Here is an 18,659-nt window from a genome sequence, read left to right on the forward strand (position 1 = left end):
CATGTTATTACTCAAATTATCGCATTAATTTCAGAACCCTAGCTTTTTATTTCTTTAGTTCTTGTATTACACATGCTAGGTCATATATTTCAGACACTTCAGATATAGATGCCTCAGTTATAAATGCATAATTACCAGATTAATTGTTGCATTCTCAGTTTGCATGTTCAGTTTCGAGCTATCCAGTATTTATACAAATTCAGATATAATCAGTTAATTTATAGAATTCATTTGGAGTATCATAATACCGAGTTGGACAAGGGTTTAGCGTACCCAATAGTCCCAGAACAACTAGCCTAGTAGGTTATAAGTCCCCTATGTGGGTAATCAGTTTAGTGATCACGCCACCATGCCTTTATACCTCTGGCAGGGTATATTGGGTCCTCTCGATGAGGCGTATACATCGGACTCCACATTTAGCTCATGTTGTTTTATTATCGGTTATTAGTAGCTCCCACAGTTCAGTCAAACTCTCTGCATTGACCATTTATCAGTATATTTAGTATTCAGTTTCAGCATGTTATAAATTGGTCATTGCATCCAGTTAGCTCAAAAATCAGCACATCACGTTCAGATTATTATACTTGTTTTTGTGCTTGTTCAGTTATGTTTTATTTCATCTTTACTCTATCCTACATGCTCAGTACCTTTCAAGTACTGACGCATACGTGCGCTACATCTTCTCATGATGTAGGTTCAGGTTCTCAGAAATCAGATCACGCATAGATCGATTTCTCGATCTCCAGTTCAGCAAATTCAGTGGTGAGTCCTCATTCTATGAGGACAACAGTCATGAGTTTCAATTCAGTATTTAGTCATTTAGTTTCAGTTTTTGCTAGATCTAGCTGGGGCTTGTCCCAGTATTTCTAGTCTAGTTTAGAGGTTATTTTCAGACATAGTTAGATTCAACTTAGTATTGAGTTAATATTTCTTTTGTATTAAAATCATTGTTTTCAATTATCTTAGTTATAGAATATGGGTATTCCCCATCATTTAATTTTAAGTATGATTTAGCTTCCGCAAAAGTTTATTATCTTTAGTATGCTCATGATCATGTCAGCACGGTTAGCTTGGGATCACTTGTGGTCCTAGGTTCCGTTTCCGTGTCTCGGGGGTAGCTCGGGGTGTGACAGAGCTTAACTTCAGTTTTGTAGTGGAACTCTAGCTGGTCTGAAACGACGATGGGTGGTTTTGGTATTGAGTCGATCGCCGAAGAAGAAACGAAGAAGCATGGGGGTGAAATTTTAGACGTTGGGGCTCATTGATATCAAGCAGAAATACCTGAAAACAATAGAAAAATGTGAAAGGGGAAGAGGGGAAGGGAAATTTGCTTCGCGTTTAGATCCAGTTCATCGGATCTTTGAGCTCCTCACCAGAGCAGCTACCGGAATCATTGGATTGGGTAGAAATAAGAAGTAAGAATCATTTTGGTTGTGGTGTGGTGGGTTTTCCGGTTTGCTGCAGGTTGTAAGAGAAAATGGAGGAACGGGGTCTGGTTGGTGTTGTTAGTTCACTTGTTATGTGCATGAGGGACTTTTCATCCAGAAACAGTGGAGAAAGGGGGACATATTAGCTGGGATTTGCCGGAACATGAAATTGGAGATGGGTTTTTAAAGTGTTCTTGCTCGATTTTGTGTTGAGGTGGTGGTTGTTGAGCTCGTTGGAGCAACATGGATCTCGTCGGAAAATGTGGCGGGATTTAGGGGTTTGAAACAATTGAGAAACGGGGAGGCGGTGGTGGTTGTTCAAATGAATCTGGTAGCTATTGGGAAATGGAAGTGAGGGAAAGGTTGAGGGGTCATTGGTGGTGGTACAATGGTGGAGCTTTGGTGAGCTCACCGGAAAAATAATAAAACAATGAAAGCCCTCTTTTGTGAATAAACAATCTAAAAATTCTTAACCCTAAAAATATCTATCACTCTTTGACCTAATGAGCAAACTATTCTTTAAATAGAGAATAGAAAACTATCAATAGTACAATACCACTATCTTAAAATCATGGGCAAAAACTACCGGTTAATAAAATATCTGTGTATGAAATCTTATTCGTATCTGAACGAATTTCTGAACTATGTAAAATATTAAAATAAATATTAACAAATGTAACAGATAAAATGAATATTTAAAAAAATGTTACGAACATAACCAATGACGTGTTAAAAATGCAATTTAACAGAAATAAAGATTTTATAAAAATGAATAAATATTTGAAAGAATTCAACTAGTTGTGACAAAATAATATAAACAGAATTAACTGATAAAAATTCTAATATTTTGAGAGTAAGGATAATTACCAACAAATTGCATTAAAACTGCAAAACATCTATTTTGAACTATTTAAAAAATAAAATACTTAAAAAGTATTAACTTTAGAAATATCAAACCAAAATTTGGTGTCAACACAACTTACGGTCAATCGAGCTTTATTATAACCTTAATTCTTTAAGATACCTTGGTTCATATATTAGGATTCCATGGAGGGATGACTCCGACGGGAACATTGTTTGTTACATCTGATGGCTTACACACTTGTTTTTTAGGTTAGACTCCACATTAGGTAGTTACTCCAGGTTCTTAGAATCCAGGCACTCAGTCAGCTATTATAGCTTCTCGATAAGATAATATGGTATTGCTAGGTGTTACATCACATTTGGCTAACAGGTCTTCCATGACCATTTATGAGCCAACGATGTTTCGAAGGTTCAAGATGTGGAATCCTTCGACATATATGGATGACTTGAATGAGGATGAATATGTGTTTATAGCTACCTACAATGGGAGATTGCATAACCTTAGATAGGTTGAGTCCAATGGAATTGACTACACGATGTTCCAAATGACAGGTCGTACCAAGCAGTGATGGAGGGATTATATTAATGGTAAGCCAATTTGATCACCTCCACTCTCATGTTTTAGGATAAGTTTGTGTCACGCTATGAGAGCGAGAGCTAGAGGGTTGAATTTGAGTGTTTGAAGCAAGATGGTATGTCAATCGGAGAGTGTGAAGTTAAATTTTATGCCTCAACTAGGCATACTTTTATGATACTTTCTACCGAAATTGAGAGTGTGAGAAGGTTTGTTAAGATTGTAATTATTTTTATTCTATGGAAATTTCTCATTGTACCGTTGCTGGTGTTCCATTTTAAAAAGTGGTAGATGCTGTCAAAGAGTTGGAAATGATTCGACGTGAGGGATTTGAGCACTGATAGGTCAAGAGGGCCTCTCATTCATGTCATTTTTGTAGTGCTCCTCCAAATAGTTGAGGTTACTCAATGAGAGATTATTATTCTTAGTCTAACAGACTCATTCATGTTGTGATATTAGTGCTTGAGGGTGATTATATTGAGCATAGTTCTTCTAGTTTTATACATACTTCACAACTTCAAGACCTATATAGGTCGTGGAGGGCATTGCGATCATTCAAGTTTCTATCATGAACCTAAGTCTCATATTTATCATAGTACCCTTATTTAGTATTTTCTTAAAGTCAAGTTTGGAATCAAAGAACATAAATTATTTTCTAGGCGAATAACTTTTGAGTGTAAAATAGGAAGAATAGAGTCATTTATGCATTGATTTGGTAGTTTGACAAGTATTAATAAACATTTATTTTTAATAAAGAGAACATGTTTTATAGGTATGAAGGGAGTATTTTTCTATTCATTTTACCATATATTTCAACACTACTTAATTTATTGACTACTAATTCTCCTAACTGTATCATCCATTTTAGAACTCCTTAAAATTTGTTTTCTTAAAACTTCTTAGCATATGTTTTAGGGTTATCTAATTATTACTCTCTGTCCAGTTTTATTTGTCATGTTGTATTTTTCAAAAATGGATTTAACTAATTTTTAAAGTTAAATTATACTACTTAGTTTGATATTTTTTTAAGAAAAAATTAGATATTAGAAAATATACGAAAAGTACTATAAATTGTAATTTTTTGCATATCAATATGATAAAAATATGTATCGTAAAATATTGGTCAATTTTATAATTTGACTCTAAAAAAAGAAATCATAACAATAATTGCGAATGGATGGAATAATTTTCTCACTACTTCTTACCATATATTTTAGGACAACTTAATCATTAATTTTCTTAAATAGTTCATACCATATATTTTAAGACTGCTTAATTATTAAGTTTTCTAATACTTTCACCATATAATTTTTATATTTCTTTCCATACAATTTAACACTCCTTAGTTTCTAATTTTTCCTAATACTTTTTATATGGTAAGAGTATTAGAAAACTTAATAATTAAGTAGTCTTAAAATATAGAGAAAATAGTTTAAAACCCCTCCAATCTATACCAGAAATTCCAACTACAAAGTCCAACTTCTCGAGTGTCCTATTCCATCCCCCCCCTCCCCCAAACATCATATTTCTCTATTATCTACACACTTAAACGCTTACCACAACACATAAGCCAAACAAATATTCCAGCGTGATTACATGCGCCGGGTCCCCCACTTTTCAACTCCCAATTCCAGTTTTTCCCCAATTTCCCTTCTAAAACGTAAAAGACCCATAAAAATATTTTTTCTCTTTTTCATCTCCTTCTCCATTTGCATATGCATTTCTGTTGATAATCGAAGGAATTTTTTGTGTATTTTCAACTTGATTTCATAGTTTATCAACTAGTTTAGTAAAAGGTTAGATCTATATCCCTTATTTCGAGTTTTTGTTTATCCCTTAGGTTTTTGTTGATTCGTGAAATTGAAAGCAACATTGTGTCTAATTCATCCATACAAAGCTTATTCAAGCTTTCATTTGCTATTTTTGATGAATTTTGAGAAAATTCAAAATACAAATTAGAGACCTAAATAAGAAATTAGAGCAGATTACAAACCCTAAATTCAAGTTTTGAAGTAGAAATGAACATAAACAATTAAACCCTACTTCTTTTGGGCAAAAATCATGATTTTATTTAATAAAAGGAACAAGGGTTAATGGTGGGGGAAGAAGAAACAATGGTTTATTTGACGGCGGCGAAGATGATTTTTGGAGAAAGAAAAAATTTCGTCAAAATTTAAGGTGTTCTCACCTTCTAATGCGCCTCGTGGAGGTGTTCTCACCTCCTATGACAAGTCAGCGTTTAAGTGTGTAAAAGATAGAGAAATATGAAATTTAGGGGGGTAATAGGACACCCGTGAAATTGAAGTGTGTAGTTGAAATTTTAAATATAGATTTGGGGGGGGGGTTNGGGGGGGGGGTTAGACCATATCCTCTAAAATATATGGTATCAACTACTTAATTATATTAACTTCTTACCATATATTTTAGGAAGACTTAATTATTAATTTTCTTAAATAGTTCTTACAATATATTTTAGGATGACTTAATTATTAATTTTCTTAAATAGTTCATATCATATGTTTTAAGACTACTTAATTATTAAGTTTTCTAATACTCTTACCATATAATTTTTTATATTTCTTTACCATACAATTTAACATTCCTTAATTTCTTATTTTTCCTGATACTTTTTATCATATACTAGTGAATTCATCTGCACGTCGCGCAATCATATAAAATAGATAATTTACTTAAATATTATTACTATATATAGAAGAAGTATTTACAAAATAATATGATAATATATTTATCTAATATTATAGTTAGGATATTTAATATATGTAAATCTAATTTGACTTTCATAATATTTTTCAATAATTTCTCCTTACATAAAGAAATATATAAAATAAGGGAAAATGCATAACTACAACCCCCCCCCAAACCTATGCCCGAAATCTCAGAGACACACTTATTCTATAATAAGTTCCTATTACCCCTCCTAACTTGTTTTATAAATAATTTACTACCCTTTTCGACCTATGTGACACTAGCTTGCTAAAAATGTGCACAGACATAAAAATTTGATTCAACAGATGAAAAACATAAGAAAATTACTTGTGATGTCTATATTGTTTTCTTAAATTGAAAGAACACAATATTTGTCACGACCCAAAAATGGGTGTGATGGCACTCATCTTATCCCACCAAGACAAGTCAGCCTAAAACCCAATATCTAACAAAGTGCGGAAGTAAATGACAATCCAACAAAAATTTCTATTATGAAACCAAGTCATATTAATTCAATTCCTAAAAGCAGGTTGTCACGTGCACAAGCCTCTAATGTAAATATTAAAATTGAAATAAAATAGAAGTCTAAAATGAAGTTGTCTTTCAAGTAAAAACAAAGTCATAAACTGGAGTAAGAAAGTTCGCTGACATGACAAACCGCTACCTCACAACCCTCCACAAGATGCCTCGGAAACGAAAAGAATGACAGGTATCACGAAGATCCGGGCTCGTAACCTACAAAAATTTGTAGAAGCAAGGGGTGAGTACCAAACCACGCGGTACCCAACAAGCAAACCTCTAAACACAAGTTATGTGAACAAAATACGGGTACTCCTTACACCCTATCTAAACCTCTACGTTACAGCCTAACAGTTTACAGATTACCAAACACACAACTCAATAACCACACTCTATCATTTTACACATTCTTAAAAACAACTCAATATTCAACAGTCACAAGCTTCACAAAGAAACACTCACAAGATCAGCAAAACACGTGTTCAAGTTCATCAATAATAAAAAAATGTGCAATGCCATGAGATGCAATGTCAAGTATAGTGATGCATGTCTTCCCTAATGATACACACCCGCTGTCTCTCAGTCTGGGACCCATGGGGGACATATCTGTCCATGCATCTGTCGCGGCGCACGACACGACCCTCGATAATAGTAACCGTCGCGGCGCGCGATATGTCCCTCGAAATATAATATCTATCGCGGCGCGCGATACGACCCTCGAATTGGTACATCCTCTTATCACATAATTCTTATCACAACCATGTTTCAAATGCAGTTTGAATTACATACTAAAATAAAAATGAGGAGATAGCCATTGTGATAACAAAGCACAATTTGCAACAAGGAATACAACACCAACAAATAAGCAACAAGTCACCAAATCATTAGCAACAAGTCTCCAAATCATTCTCAATATCACACAAGGAAACACACGAATTTCATACGCTTAACAAGAGTTTAGAAATCCACTTGCCTTAGCCAATCGAATAATTACTCTTGGACATGAGCCTTCCCTTTCCGTTGAGCTTCCGAACAAATGGAATCTATTCAAGTATATATTCACAACAAGGTTTCAGAACTAACAACACTCACACTTCTATGTGTTTAACCTTGACCTAAAAATACACCCCAAATTTATAATCAAGTTTGATTCTTGATGTCAACTAACATTTCAACTATCATAGATTTTGAATTTTCAAGCCTAGGATTAAACTCCAATTAATTCCTTCCCAATATCAAATTCTAATGATATTCACCTAGTACTGTACATATAATATTTAATTAGACATGCCAACCTATTAAAACTTGAATTATGATATGATATAAATAATAAAAACAACGGGAAAAAAATAACGTCAATTACGAATAACCCCACGAGATATCAATGTTTCAAACCTCAATTTGATGTACTTTTAATTCCTAACATTAATTCCATCACACTATCCAATTATAGTCCCAAACCTTTCAAAATGTTATTGGTTAGTGTCTAACACACCAATTGTTTCCAATTTACATTAAAATATTATATATTTATGTATATATCAATTCTTTATTCCAAATCCCTTTTTGCATTCAATTATAATATACTATTGTTATGTACATATGTATAACAATTGATGGAATCATCTGCAGAAGAGCAATTAATGCTACGTAAGAAGAAAAAATGAACACTTTAGTTTATACCTGAAGCAGTCGGCAACCCTTCTTCTGTTCCCTCTACCCTTCTTCCGTTCCCAATTTCTTTTTCTTTTCTTTTCTTTTTCCTTTTGTGAATTTATTAAGTACTATATGGGTAGATTTTTACCCACTTCTTTTGTTATATACGGGTCAAATAATATAGGGTCTTAAATAAATTATCACTAATGTCCATTAACTATTTATTAAGTTAATTATTTATAATTATTCATTAATTAATTAACCCTTACTAAACAAATATTTATCTATAAATACTCCTCAATTAATTAACTCAAGTTAATCGGATATTTAAAATTTAAAAAAATGACCTTCTTGGTCATCACATTATCCACCACTAAAAATCATGTTCGTCCTCGAACATAAGATGAAAGAAAGTACCTGACGCTTCAAAAAGTTGAGGATAGCTGGCACGCATGTCAGACTCTGTCTCCCAAGTTGCTTCTCTTACTGAACAATGCTTCCATTGCACCTTCACTGAAACAAGCTCCTTGGTCCTAAGCTTTCGGATTTTCCTATCCAATATAGCTATAGGCTCCTCCTCATATGTCAAGTCTGGACCCAGCTCCACAGAATCGAGTGAAATCACATGAGATTCATCCGGAATATACTTCCGAAGCATAGAGACATGGAAAACAGGATGAACTGCCGACAAACTAGGAGGCAAGGCCAACTTATAGGCCACCGCTCCCACTCGGCTCAATATCTCAAAAGGTCCAATGAACCTAGGGCTAAGCTTGCCCTTCTTTCCAAACCTCATCACACCCTTCATGGGTGATACTCGGAGCCAAACATGATCACCCTCCATAAACACCAAGGCTCTAACTCTCCGGTCTGCATAACTCTTCTGTCGACTCTGAGCTGTCAATAATCTATACTGAATCATACGGACTTGATCCATAACATCTCTAAGCAAATCTGTATCCAAAGAGTCCATCTCCGCCGAATCAAACCAACCAATCGGAGACCTAAACCGTCTTCCATACAACGCCTCAAATGGGGCCATCTGGATACTAGAGTGATAACTGTTATTATAGGCAAACTCCGCTAATGGTAAATGTTGATCCCATCTAGCACCAAATCGATCACACACGCTCGAAGCATATCTTCCAATACCTAAATGGTCCGCTCAGATTGACCATCTGTCTGAGGGTGAAATGCCGTACTCATATCTAACTGTGTACCCAGACCATGTTGTAATGCCTTCAAGAAATGAGAAGTAAATAGTGAACCCCGATCCGATATGATAGAAATTGGAACTCCATGTAGTCGCAAAATCTGACTGATATATAGCTCGGCTAACTTCTTTGCCATATACTTCACCCGAACAGGAATGAAGTGGGCAGACTTGGTCAGCCTATCAACAATAACCCAAATAGAGTCATAACCACCCACTATGGTAGGCAAACCCACAACAAAGTCCATAGTAATCCGCTCCCACTTCCAAGTAGGAATAGGCATCCTCCGAGATACACCCCCAGGCCGTTGGTGCTCACACTTGACCTGCGGGCAAGTCAAATACCTCAAAACAAAGTCTGTAATATCTCTCTTCATTCCACACCACCAGTAATGCTGACTCAGATCATGATACATCTTCGCCGCTCCCGGATGGATGGAATATCGAGAACAATGGGCCCCCTCAAGAATCAATCTAATCAAGTCGCCTGTCCTGGGCACACAAATTCTGCCTCTGATCCGCAAGACACCATCAGAATCAAGGACAGCCTCCTTAGCTTCCCCTCTCAATACTTTGTCTCGAATGAGACATAATTTTTCATCATCAAACTGGTGTGCACGGATTTGCTCGACTAAAGAAGACCGAGCCTCAATAAAAGCAATCATCCCATCACTCTCTTCTGAAATCTGCAAGCGGACAAGACTGTTAGCTAATATCTGCACATCTCTAGCCAATGGTCTCTCCTCAATACTAAGCGCTGCAAGACTCCCCATGCTAGGAGTCTTCCTACTCAGAGCATCGGCCACAACATTGGCCTTTCCTGGATGATACAGAATGGTCACATCATAGTCCTTCAGCAACTCAAGCCATCTCCGTTGCCTCAAGTTCAAATCCCTCTGGCTAAAGATATACTGAAGACTCCGATGATCAGTGAAGATCTCACAATGCACTCCATACAAATAATGACGCCATAACTTAAGTACAAATACCACAGCCGCCAACTCCAGATCATGAGTAGGGTAGTTCTTCTCATGGGACTTCAATTGCCTAGAAGCATAAGCAATCACTTTCCCCTTCTGCATCAACACACCACCCAAACCAACTCCTGAAGCATCACAATAAACACTAAAGTCTACACCCTCCTTAGGTAGAGTCAACACAGGAGCAGAAGTCAACAAAGTCTTGAGCTTTTGAAAGCTCTCCTCACACTCATCAGACCACTGAAAACCCACATCCTGTCGAGTCAATCTAGTCAATGGAGCTGCAATAGTAGAAAAAATCTGAACTAATCGTCGATAATAGCCTGCCAATCCCTTAAAACTCCTAATCTCAGTAGGTGAAGTAGGTCGCGTCCAGCCTCGAACTGCCTCAATCTTGGCCGGATCTACTCTAATACCCTCCTTAGACACCACGTGTCCCAAGAATGTCACAGAAGTAATCCAGAACTCACACTTTGAGAACTTGGCATACAACTTCTCTTCTCTCAACCTCTGAAGTACGATCCTCAGGTGTCGGACATGGTCCTACTCAGTCTTGGAGTAAACCAAGATGTCATCGATGAAAACAATCACAAAAGAATCAAGGTATGATCGAAACACCCCATTCATCAACTCCATGAATGCTGCAGGGCATTAGTCAATCCGAAGGACATCACTAGAAATTCATAATGCCCATACCGGTCCGAAAAGCTGTCTTAGGGATATCTGAAGCCCTAATCTTCAACTGATGATACCCAGACCTCAAATCAATATTAGAGAACACTGATGCTCCCTGTAATTGATCAAATAAGTCATCAATACGCGGAAGAGGATACTTATTTTTCACTGTTACTTTGTTCAACTGTCTGTAATCAATACGCATCCTCATAGTCCCATCTTTTTTCTTCACAAACAATACAGGGGCACCCCAAGGTGATACACTAGGGCGAATAAAACCCTTACTCAATAAATCCTGCAACTGATCCTTCAATTCTTTCAACTCTTCTGGAGCCATACGGTATGGAGGGATAGAAATAGGCTTAGTTCCCGGCTCCAAATCAATAGCAAAATCGATATCCCTATAGGGAGGAACACCTAGAAGATCAGAAGGAAATACATCGGGAAACTCCTGAACCACGGGAACAGAGTCCATGGGAGGTGGTTCAACACTAGTATCCCAAATAAAAGCTAAGTAAGACAAACACCCCCTCTCCACCAATCTCTGAGCACGGATAAAAGAGATGACCTTGCTAGGATAAGAACCACTAACACTCTTCCACTCAACCCTCGGAACACCAGGCATTGCTAAAGTCACAGTCTTAGCATTACAATCAAGGACAGCATGATAAGGAGAAAGCCAATCCATACCCAAGATAACATCAATGTCTACCATCCCCAGAATGATTAAGTCTACCCAAGTGTCATACCCAGCCAAAGAAACAAGACAGGATCGATACACTCCATCCACCACTAAAGGCTTACCCACGGGTGTAGAAACACAAATAGGTACAGTCATGCTATCACATATCATATCAAATTTAGCAGCAAAATACGTAGACACATAAGAGAATGTAGAACCTGGATCAACAAATACAGACGCAGTTCGATGGCATACTGGGATGATACCTGTAATAACAGCATCAGAGGTCTCCGCCTCAGGTGTCCCAGGGAAAGCATAGCAGTGGCCTCCTCGTCCACCTCCATCCTGGGTGGTACCTCTACCCCTACTCTGCTGAGCTGCAACACCACTACTAGAAACTCTATCACCTCTACCTGACTGAACTCTGCCACGACCTCTACCCTGTGGTGCAGGTGGCCTAGTATGGAGTGAATAATTAGGTCGAGGCCCACCACGACCTCTTTGAGAAGTACACTGCCGCATTAGATGATCGGGATCTCCACAAGTAAAACAAAATCTCTGACCTGGGAACTGCTGTGTGGACCCTGAAAACCCACTATTATATCCTCGCCCTGTAGGTTGCTGCTGTGAACCGTACGAGCCCTGACCCGGGCTATAAGAACCCCTAGATGTCTGGCCACCCACAAATGTCGGCATAGATACATGAATAGGTCCCCACTGCTGAAAAAAATCACTCACTCTCTGTGATCCCCTACCTCCAAATGAGGCACCATGAAACTAGCCTGATATACGGGCCCTTTTAGGGTCCCCAAACTCCTTTCTCTCCATCAATTCCGCCTCTTTGGCGGCGCTCACAACGGACTGGAAAGAAGCCCCCTCCCTAGATGCCCGAAACACAGCTGACCTAATAGAGAAAGTCAATCCCCTCACAAATCTGCGGATCCTCTCTTTCTCATTTGGAATAATGGCCAACGCATGCCTAGACAACATGGCAAAAACGCGCCTCATACTCTGTAACCGATAAACCATCCTGTCTCGGACTCTCAAACCTCAAGCGACTCTCCTCTCTCACGCTCCATGGGATAAAACGATCTTGGAATGCACTAGAAAACTGGTCCCAAGTCACTGGAGGAGATCTAACTGGCAAAACCCCCGAATAAGTCCTCCACCAGTCTCTCGCTGGTCCACGAAGCTGGAGTGTAGCATATCGAACCCCATGTGACTCAGCTAATCCAACCACCTCTAGTAACTCTCGGCAGGTAGTTAGAAACTCATGAGCGTCCTCACTCTTCCCACCCTGAAACTGAGGTGGGTCCATCTTTCGAAATCTCTCATACCTACGCTACTCATCCTCTGTCAAAGCAACCATCGATGCAACTTGGCCCCCAACTGCTAGTGCAACATCATTCTGAACCGCGGGATCTACTGGTAGTTGCCCCACCCCATCCTGAACAACTGGAGCTTGTTTCTGCTCTTGGGTCTGAGCCCCCTCTCTAGTACGAGAGTCATGTGGTGTGGCAGTCGTACCACAACCCTGAGAAAAGCCCTCTAGCACATTTAACACCCTCAATAGTGTATCCTGAAGCAAAGGTGTGACTACAGGCTCTAGAGGAACCTGGTCCTCTTTGCCATCAATCTGAGGTTCTGGAGAGACCTCTCTAGCACGACCTCTCTCTAGTGCTGTTCCACGTCCACGACCTCTGGCTACTGTCGTACTACTAGCACGACCTCTAGCTCGAGATCTACCCCTACCCCTAGCTGGGGCCTCAACAACTGCCTCGGGAAGCGCCTCCCCTCTACAACCAGTAACATTAGTTCTAGTCCTCTTCATATGTCAAAAGAGTATACAACAACTCAGTACAAAAGAAGGCGACTACGCACGATGAGAAAGAATGAACGAAAGGAAGTTTCCTAGTAATCCTTATAGCCTCTCAAAGATGAGTACAGACGTCTCCGTACTAATCCTTGAGACTCTACGTAGACTCGACTTGTATACACGTGAGACCTATGAACCTGGGGCTCTGATACCATTTTGTCACGACCCAAAAATGGGTGTGATGGCACTCGTCTTATCCCACCAAGACAAGTCAGCCTAAAACCCAATATCTAAGAAAGTACGGAAGTAAATGACAATCCAACAAAAATTTCTATTATGAAACCAAGTCATATTAATTTAATTCCCAAAACCAGGTTGTCATGTGCACAAGCCTCTAATGTAAATATTAAAATTGAAATAAAATAGAAGTCTAAAATGAAGTTGTCTTTCAAGTAAAAACAAAGTCATAAACTGGAGTAAGAAAGTTCGCTGAGATGACAAACCGCTACCTCACAACCCTCCACAAGATGCCTCGGTAACGAAAAGAATGACAGGTATCACGAAGATCCGGGCTCGTAACCTACAAAAATTTGTAGAAGCAAGGGGTGAGTACCAAACCACGCGGTACCCAACAAGCAAACCTCTAAACACAAGTTAAGTGAACAAAATACGGGTACTCCTTACACCCTATCTAAACCTCCACGCTACAGCCTAACAGTTTACAGTTTACCAAACACACAACTCAATAACCACACTCTATCAGTTTACACATTCTCAATAACAACTCAATATTCAACAGTCACAAGCTTCACAGAGAAACAATCACAAGATCAGCAAAACACATGTTCAAGTTCATCAATAATAAAATGTGCAATGCCATGAGATGCAATGTCAAGTATAGTGATGCATGTCTTACCTAACGGTACACACCCGCTGTCTCTCAGTCTGGGACCCATGGGGGACATATCTGTCATGCATCTGTCGCGGAGCACGACACGACCCTCAATAATAGTAACCGTCGCGGCGCGCGATACGTCCCTCAAAATATAATATCCATCGCGGCGCGCGTTACGACCCTCGAATTGGTACATCCTCTTATCACAACCATGTTTCAAATGCAGTTTGAATTACATACTAAAATAAAAATGAGGAGATAGTCATTTTGATAACAAAGCACAATTTGCAACAAGGAATACAACACCAACAAATAAGCAACAAGTCTCCAGATCATTCTCAACATCACACAAGGAAACACACAAATTTCATACGCTTAACAAGAGTTTAGAAATCCACTTGCCTTAGCCAATCGAATAATTACTCTTGGACTTGAGCCTTCCCTTTCCGTAGAGCTTCCGAACCAATGGAATCTATTCAAGTATATATTCACAATAAGGTTTCAGAACTAACAACATTCACACTTCTATGTGTTTAACCTTGACCTAAAAATACACCCCAAATTTATAATCAAGTTTGTAATTCTTGATGTCAACTAACATTTCAACTATCATAGATTTTGAAGTTTCAAGCCTAGGATTAAACTCCAATTAATTCCTTCCCAATATCATAATTCTAATGATATTCACTTAGTACTGTACATATAATATTTAATTAGACATGTCAACCTATCAAAACTTGAATTATGATATGATATAAATAAGAAAAACAACGGAAAAAAATAACGTCAATTACGAATAACCCACGAGATATCACTGTTTCAAACCTCAATTTGATGTACTTTGAATTTCTAACATTAATTCCATCACATTTCAAAATGTTATTGGTCAGTGTCTAACACACCAATTGTTTCCAATTATTTACATTAAAATATTATATATTTATGTATATATCAATTCTTTATTCCAAATCCCTTTTTGCATTCAATTATAATATAATATTGTTATGTACATATGTATAACAATTGATGGAATCATCTGCAGAAGAGCAATTAATGCTACGTAAGAAGAAAAAAAATGAACACTTTAGTTTATACCTGAAGCAGTCGGCCACCCTTCTTCCGTTCCCAATTTCTTTTTCTTTTCTTTTTTTTTTCCTTTTGTGAATTAATTAAGTACTATATGGGTAAATTTTTACCCACTTCTTTTGTTATATATAGGTCAAATAATATAGGGTCTTAAATAAATTATCACTTTAGTCCATTAACTATTGGTTAAGTTAATTATTTACAATTATTCATTAATTAATTAACCCTTACTAAATGAATATTTATCTATAAATACTCCTCAATTAATTAACTCAAGTTAATCGGATATTTAAAATTTAAAAAAAAATGACCTTCTTGGTCATCACAATATTTATTCTCACACTGTATTTAAAAAAAATCACATACATATATTATTTATCAAAGTAAAAAAGAAAATTAAAGAAAGGTAAGGTATTTTGAGTTTGTTAATTTCAAATAATATACTTATAATTTAAAATGAGTAATAATAACCATCAAACAACGAATATTGCTTTTGAAGTGATAATTCCTACACACTTATGTCTCAATCCTAAATAAATATAAATAATATCTGTTGTGCGCATATAATTTCTTTAGAATAACCTAATTTTTCCTCTCTCGCTCTCGTTACTTTATATTTATCAATTTTCATGTCATACTACCATTAGTTCAAAGAACTTAAACATAATAAATATCAAATAAAAGTTATGTTTCAATCATTATTATTATTTTACGCAATCAATTATACATTTTAAAACTTGACTAGTAGTTAGCAGACTGTAAACATATTTAAGTTACTAATCTGAATAAAAGGAAATTAATTATAAATTTAAACATGGTTGGTACTTATAGTAGAATCAATCATAATTGATATAAATTCATGAGAAATAATATCTCTGTAGGATCTTCTCCATTTTAAAATAAAAAAAGATGAATATTTGTGCCTTAGTTTCAACAATATTGGACTTTCATCGGATATCACTGCAAAGATCTCCGATGAATTTCAGGCGAAGGATAACCATAGCAAAGAAGGTTTTGAATTCTCTTTAGTCTCTGAGAATTCGAATAAATTCATGTATGATGGTCAAACTAAATTCCAGCAGCCAATTTTCCCTCTTTTCAACCGCGATCTATTGCTAAGCGATTCAGATTTGAAGGATAAATCAATTTTGATTCCATTGAAGGATTCGGTTCTAAAAACAAGTAAATCAACAACATCGTCGGGGGCAGATGAAGTGGAGACGATACCTGCCAAAAGTTACTATATGAGGAAGTCGAAGATAAGTGAGTCATCACAGGAAAATGCAAGAAGAATAAATCAACTGAATTTGTATCGAAGCGATGGCCGAGGATCCAAGATCTCTTACAAAGGAGTAATAGTGAAGGGAAGGAAGAGGACAATTTTGTATTTTTCAAACCAAAAAAGGTAATAGAAAACGAATTAATCACCAAAAGCAAAAAAAATCTAGTATGGTTTTGAAGATGGCTGGAAAATTAAAGAAGACGAAAACCAACGGAGGAGAGAAGGGTTTACCGGCGGCGACTCAGCAAGTTGTGCATTATGTTAAGAATAAGAGAAATCATATTTACCTTATAGGAAAGAGCTAATAGGATTTTTTACTATTGGTTTGAGCAGAAGTTATAGGTCATTCTAACACGCAATTGTTTCTAGCCTAGATTGCTATAGAGTTTTTTTTACATGAAAATGCTTCTTAGCTATAGAGTTTTTTCATGTTCTAATATAGGATTTTATCACCAACTATTTTGAAATGGATGTTCCTTTCTTTTATGTTGAAATTAAAAAGATTTTGACAACTCTCTCTATCAAAATGTTAGATTTAAGTTTTTTTCTTATTTTTTTTAATTTTGACTATGAATTTGGATATGAAAAATTTAAGTATCTTTAAAATTAAACTAATTTATACACTAGTCTCTTTGTCCCAGTTTATGATGCACATTTCATTTTTCATAAGTCAATGACTGAGAATTTGCTCACATAATCTTTTAAAAAATTCAAATGAAATTTATATATTTGTAAATTGAATTAAAAAATATAAATTAAAAAAAAACTAGCCACATTTAGGGATAATACACTATCTAACAAAGGCGACTCCATACCCGAAACCTGTTGATTAAGGATGAAAGAGTATTTAACAATGTACCATACATATGTAGTATATTTTTTATTTGTCACAGTTACTTGAACTAATATTTTAAAATATATTTAATATAATCTATTTTCGTTTTGAAAATTAGTCAAATTAATTTATAAAAATTGCAAAAAATACCATACAAATTTAAATGAATGAAAATCGTATTTAAATCATTAGTACACCATTTTCTTGAGAGATTACTGCAAATATTTTCCTCGTATGTTATCTTTGGAATTATAGATCATAATGGAAATTTTGATACTTTATCGATTATTACAAGCTTACTTGGAAAAAGAGCAATAAATAGAGAATGAGCTAAAACAGTGTTAGAGTTGTTTAAATCAATTATTACAAGCTTACTTGGAAAAAGAGCAACGAATAGAGCATGAGCTAAAACAGTGTTAGAGTTGTTTAAATGAAATGACCATTATTTATTGCTAATATTCATACTTGACTTACTTAAATACTAAAAACTTATTATACTACTCATTATCATTACTTATTACTTTAATCAATATTGATACTTTTTATCATATAAATATCTTTTTTATATTTATGACCAAGGGTAAAGGGAATTGACTAATTATTTTTTGTTAATAACAAGTATTGTATATATCTATTTTTAATAAGAATGATAAATATTTTAAAATAAAATTTAACCGTCAAAAAAATTTGCGACCACATATAAAGTTAAAATTAATAAAATAGGGTTAGAAGCAAGAAAAATCGTTTAATAGCAATTTTTTGCCAATTAAGAACTAATAATACAAGCAAATAAAAATTATATTCAAGATTGAAAGTAAAAAATATAAAATATAGTACCACTCCCTATTCTCATGCAAGAGTTTGTAAGGCTCACTCTAACATGAATCTTATAAGGTTATCCCAACATAAGCCCTTACAACATGTCACGTAATGATATTCATCATTTTATCAAAATGTTGTCCTTTTGATTTGATACTTCATTTTGTTGTACTTTTTGAAAATCTTGTTCAATCATTTTTTGGCCTTTCAGCTCCAAAATTCACATTATCCTATCTTACTTAATATTACATTACTCTCTAAATCACTTTATGAAATTTTTTGCATATCCAATATATAGTTGTTCCTTTCCCGATTTATTATATGAGAAATATAGAAGTATGCACGGCGAAAGTGACTTGGGTGTGTATATAGTGAAAGAGAGTTGAGTTGAATGAGGAATATTACAGGCTTTTTACTATATACTATAAAAGAGAGTAGTTTTATGTTAAAAGAAAGATTTTTTTAATATTGGAGTTTGAACTCTTCAACTAGTTGAACTTTTCAACTAGAAAATAATTTATTTGAGTAGTGCATATATATTAAATTGTTTTACTTCACTACACTATTTTATATATTTTAAAGATATATATATATATATATATATATATA

General features: G+C 35.8%; 1 pseudogene; it reads left to right on the plus strand.

Annotated features, from left to right (window-relative positions):
- The first annotated feature begins 14,493 nt into the window (after window positions 1–14,493).
- Window positions 14,494–16,701, plus strand: LOC114075342 (annotated as a pseudogene).
- The last annotated feature ends 1,958 nt before the right edge of the window (window positions 16,702–18,659 follow it).

This window comes from Solanum pennellii, chromosome 12 (genome assembly GCF_001406875.1).
Source record: "Solanum pennellii chromosome 12, SPENNV200".
Lineage (NCBI taxonomy): Eukaryota > Viridiplantae > Streptophyta > Magnoliopsida > Solanales > Solanaceae > Solanum > Solanum pennellii.